Source organism: Prunus dulcis, chromosome 7 (assembly GCF_902201215.1).
Source record: "Prunus dulcis chromosome 7, ALMONDv2, whole genome shotgun sequence".
Lineage (NCBI taxonomy): Eukaryota > Viridiplantae > Streptophyta > Magnoliopsida > Rosales > Rosaceae > Prunus > Prunus dulcis.
Window position 1 is genome coordinate 964,548 of NC_047656.1, and position 5,724 is coordinate 970,271.

The 5,724-nt window shown below is 38.5% G+C and overlaps 1 pseudogene across 1 annotated transcript; it reads right to left on the reverse strand.

Annotated features, from left to right (window-relative positions):
* Nucleotides 1–10: 10 nt before the first annotated feature.
* LOC117633984 lies at nucleotides 11–5,073 on the reverse strand (annotated as a pseudogene). Its single transcript, XR_004586728.1, has 5 exons — nucleotides 4,034–5,073; nucleotides 2,634–3,802; nucleotides 1,938–2,252; nucleotides 945–1,778; nucleotides 11–817 (listed from the first exon to the last, which is right to left on the reverse strand). The product of XR_004586728.1 is annotated as a disease resistance protein RUN1-like (transcript).
* Between the last annotated feature and the right edge of the window lie 651 nt (nucleotides 5,074–5,724).

Consider the following 5,724-nt stretch of genomic DNA (forward strand, 5'->3'; position numbering starts at 1 on the left):
GAATTCGTCTGATGGCTGTCTTATTTGCTCTCAAAATTTTCAATGAGGCCATGTCCCCTAAGCCATCAGCCAAGTCTTCAAATCTTGAACAACCATTCAGTATAAGAGTTTCAATAGACTTGGATTTATAGAAATTCAGTGGGAGATCCCTTAGCATTTTGCAGTCTTCAAGATTTACCAAAGAAAGTCTTCCAAGATCCCCGATGGATGAGTGAATCTTATACAACTGTTCACAACCTTTCAATATCAACTTCTCGAGATTTGGGAATTTTGAAAAGTCTGGTGATTTTGTTATGTGATTATCATCTTCGACATGAATGATGTCATCATCATTGACCAGATTTTGAGATGGGCGTCGTTCATACGCACAAAGATGGTAATCAATCATATTTTCGTTCATAAATTTGTCCCATACCAGACTAACACCTGTTTTCTTCACCTTCACCCCATCATCATATTCCCCCACTATTATTTCAATCAAGACTTTATCACCGTCTTGCAATTTGAGCTCGTCATTTGATAACTGTCCCTGCCAAAGATAATAACCTGGCTTGTAATTGAGCTCGTCAATTGGACAATCGGGTATGATCCTGGCTTCAAGCTCAGCACCCTTGGTCATGTTTTTAATGCTAATGCTACTACGACGACTTAAAAAGACTGGAGAGGAAACGAAGGACAAAGTTAACCCTTTAAAATTACGACCAACACTTCGAGGCACAGTGAAATACACAATATCATCGTCATGGACATAGTCGAACCAATCAGGAATATCATTTCCACTGAGAAAAATGCCACCATATCCGCAAGAAGTCCATCCCTATACCATGTAGAGCCAAATTTCTATAAGAAATACATTCTTATGCCTGCATGTGTACATATGCGTTGTATGTGATAGAAAGAGAAAGATGCATGTGTGTGTTTGAGAGAGAGAGAGAAGGATTGACCTGTAGGATGTTCTTCCTAAAATCAGCAGTGAGATTAGTGCAGCCATCCATATAAATCATTGTCATGGAGTTTAATGACTTATCCAGGCCTGGAATCTCAGTGAGTTTGTCCGAACCACTTAGATACAATTCTTTTATATTTGACATTTCTGAAAAATCTGGCATTTTTTCCAATTCTAAGCAATATCCTGCTTTTAAGACTTTCAAATTTGTTGGTAAATCTGGGATTGCACGAAGATTTTCGCACACATTTAAAGACAAATCATGAAGCTTTGAAAGACGACTGAAGCTTGGTAGGCTGCAAAAATCATTTCCTGCCAAATCTAAATTTTCTAAGGAAATTAGGCTACCGAGATCCTTGGGGAATGCATCATCAGTTAAACTCCGGTCTGCAAGAGCTAAATCTCTTAAAGAGCTTAAACTTTGCAACGAAGGAGGCAAAAGATCACATAAAGATAAAACTTTCAGTTTCTTCAATTTTAATATGGAAGATGGTATTTGTCTTATGGCTGTCACATCCGCTTTCAGAGTTGTCAATGATACCATGTCCCCTAAGCCCTCAGCCAACTTTTCAAAACTTAAACACCAATTAAGTAGAAGAGTTTCAATAGACTTGGATTTATAGAAATTCAGTGGAAGATCCTTTAGGCTTACGCAGCCTTCAAGATTTACCAAAGAAAGTCTTCCAAGATCCCCGATGGATGAGTGAACCTCAGACAAACTCTCACAGCGTTTCAATATCAATTCCTCGAGATTTGGGAGTTTTGAAAAGTCTGGTGATTTTGTTAGCTCATAGGAATGGCTGAGATTAAGGATTTTCAAATTCTGATGCAACTGTTACACAAAAACAAAATTAGAATGGAAATTAAAATCCAAAAGGAAGGTCTCAGATACAGAAATTAAACCAAAATGAAGAGAAGGTGAAGTATAATATATGTATAGAACCAGAAGGAAAGAACCAACAACAACTAGTTTTGGTTGAGATTATTATACCTTGCAATCCTTCCAAACTATTTTGAGTTGGCTATACTGCAGGTCTAAAGCAACTAGTTTTGGTTGCACAGGAAAGTCATCTCGTATGGACTCTAAAGGGAATCCATGCCAGCACAACCATATTAACTTTTTGGGAAAATCTTTGTACTCTCCAGTGAGCTCTACTCCGCTGAGGCGGAGTAACCTCAGTTTTTTCAAGTTGGTAAATGCTTGTGCACTGAATCTAGTCAGTTTTTTCATGTTGGTAAATGCTTGTCCACTGAATCTAGGCCCGTAAGAGCCATGTAGAGCAACTCCTTCAATTTTTTTAGTTCCCTGTTAACAAAAGATACCGAGTTAGAAAAATGATTTACAAACATGAAAATCCGTGTATGTATTAACCAAGAAGTATAGTTAATAGTTTGTGTTTGCAATTAAAGCACATATTTTTTTGTTGGTTATGCCTAATTGAGCTTTGATATTAAAGGATATAATATAAGAAATAGGTCTAGTGAAGTAAAAAATGGTCTAAACTTGCAGACTAAGGTCTCATGTTCAAATGGCACCTTGGTAGCGTGGATGTGTGAGAACCCCCTCTTTTACTTTGATTTAGCGCTTGTACTAAACAAAAAAAATAAAGAAATGGAGAAGGACATTTTAATTTATTATAGACACTGGATACATATGCTTCTCTTGCATGATGCATTGGGAAAGTACTTACAGATTCATCACGTTCAGTACATCTATTACGTCTTCACGTTTCCACAATCTACTAAATTTTTCAGGACGGCCGGTGGACTTTTCACGAACGATTTCTCTTCCCATGTCTCGAAGCAAATCATGCATCATCAGCTCGTTTTCCTCACTAACAGTTACAAGGCACCGTTCAATGAGGACACTGATTCCTATCGGTTGCAGAAAAGCCACATCCCTTTAATATTTGTGTTACATAGTCCTTGTCCATTCCTATAAAGAAACAAGATATATCAAGGAATATCTCTCTCTTTTCCTCATCAGGTAGCCCGTCAAAGCTTATTCTGAGTATTTTTTGAATATCTCCATCAGGACTTCTTTCCAATTTCTCCAAGTGGCTTTCCCACTCCGCTGTGGGTCTTTTAATCAGAAAAGACCCTACAACTCGAAGCGCTAGTGGCAAGCCTTGACAGTAACGAATTACACGTTTTGAGAGGTCAAGATATTCTTGATCAGGATAACCAATTTCAAAGGCATGCCAACTAAAGAGCTCTAGAGCTTCTTCCTCGTCCATTGCTTGAGCCATATATGTGCTATCCACTCCAACTTGGTCTAGCAAATGTTGATTTCTTGTTGTTATAACAATTCTACTTCCAGGACCAAACCAATCACGAGCTCTAGCTATTGCTTGTAGTTGCTGTAGATCATCTGCATCGTCAATTATGACAAGTGCTCTTTTACAGCAAAGTCTTTCTCTTATCATATCGATCCCTTTAGCAACAGATCCAACCTTTATGCCCTCCTTTTTCAAGATATCATTTAGAAGTTGTTCTTGCAAACCAACCAGACCATTACTGCGTTGGTTTGCAAATACTTCCCTCACGTCTGCAAGGAAACTCCTACCTTCAAAGATAGGTCCAAATTTGTTATAAATGGTTTTGGCAAGCGTTGTTTTTCCAATGCCGCCCATCCCCAAAACACCAATCATGCGAACAACATCCTTAGAACCTGAATTTTCAATACCAATCATGCGAACAACATCCTTAGAACCTGAATTTTCAATACCAATCATGCGAACAACATCGTTCACCCGAGAAGTAATTCCAACAAGGTCTTCGGTCTCTAATTGGTATTTGCTGTTCACCAAGTTATTAACCTTCCCAAGAATTTTCTTGATAAACTTTGCTTCATGCCTGGCAATTAAACACAGAAGCAGAGCAAACTACAAGGTTAAATTGAATCCCTAACTTAATAATTTAGAATGAGCAAATTATTTTCTTTTTTTATACTAAGATATAATTAACAATTAAGATTGGGATTTAACATTATGGTTGGAAAAACAAAAACAAAAGCAAAAAGGACAGAAAACATATGGTTGTCAAGTAAGGAGATGATAATCCAAGGAACAAGAAATTAGTAATTACCCATCAGCATTTTTGAGATCTTCCCCACACAAATCTGCAGCTTGAGTGAGAGCATTTCTCCACCGCTGTACCTTTTCTTTCTCATGTTTACCTTCACAGATGCCCGCTTCATGTTTCTCAAATGCTTGTGCAAAACTACCAGTTTGTTTCCGGACATCTGAAGCATCAACATTATAGAACAATGGAAAAACCTGTTGCCTTTCTCTGCACTCCATGATCTTCACCAGCTCGTCAAGACACCAACTGGAATCGGCATACCTCTTGGAGAAGACAATTATGGAGATCATGGACCCGTCGATTGCCTGCTCCAGTTGGGTTTTTATAAATTCCGCCCTTTTTAGCTCGTTGTCATCAAGAAAGGCGCGGAATCCGTCACCAGATAATGCGGCGTGGAGGTGGCCTGTGAAGCCCTTGCGTGTGTCTTCACCTCTGAAGCTCAAGAACACTTGGTACTCCCAACGTTTTGATGAAGAGGATGGTGAGGATGAAGAGGAGGCTTTATGGGCTTTCCTGGCATCCATTAATTGATACTGGTTCAGATAAGACCAACTACAAATTATGCACAAGTTGGCCTTCCGATCCGACTCGAGCAGAAGAAGTTATTTCATAATAAATTATTTTTTCTGGGCAGTGGTTTGTGTGGTTGCAGCGCAGATGAATAAATTCGAAATACGCATAGTCAAGGTCCTCAAACGTTTCTGTCGACAAAAGCAAAAGTTCCCACGTGGGAAGAACAGTGAAAAGATAATATCTTTTTGGCTACGCGATCTACTGGACGGCTAAAATTGAAGGTCAGGAAAATGCAAGGAAGCTTAGGGGAAAGAGGCATGAAAAGAGAGAGAAGAGGCGAGCACAATGTCGAATTAAAAAGGAAAAAGAAAAAAGAAGAAGAAAAACACAAGTCTTGTTTTAACCTTCCATCAGATGTATTTAGAATTATTTAAGTACAGCTAGAGATATTCAGAAAGAATCTGAGCCAAATCACGTGTCAAGATCCAGTGGGAATGACATATGGCTAGGGATTTCAAGAATGAAGAGAACTGGTATATTGGAGGCTGATGAGGAATCTTGAGGCGGTGTGTTCAAAATCAATAGGATGAACAGATTGAAGATTATTTCCTAAAAGTTGACTTTGCTTTTAGCGCTCAAGTCAGTAATCATGACAGATTTTTTAGGAATACAAGGAAAACTCCCACCAAGTTAGCAGCACATTCATTGTCAATTTGCGAATCTGCGTTCACAAAATCAATGATCTCCAGGCATCTTAAAGTTTTCTTTTGATCTTCTGAAACCTAATAACGTTTGCAGTTTATTGGTACTAAAAACTCCAGCCAGTTACATGGGGATCTCCAGGCGTATGATAGATAGTAATCACTAATCAGTTCTCAGTCTCTCTGTGTGCTTGTATTTGTCAGAACAAAAACATACTTGAGCATTAATTTCATGCAATTGGAATCAATTAAATAACACCAATCCGAACTAGAGTGCTGTTTTTTGGTGTGTACAGGAGATGATGTCGTGACAGAAAATGAAATCGAGCATAAACTAGTTGCGGAGGCAGAGACTGCACGAGTGGTCTATCCAGCGTCTTTTACAAGCCACCAAATTCTATGGCTACATTTCTTTAAAAGTCTATGACATACTTATTAATTACTTCTAGATTCTTCAGATACCCCTAGAAGACAATAGAT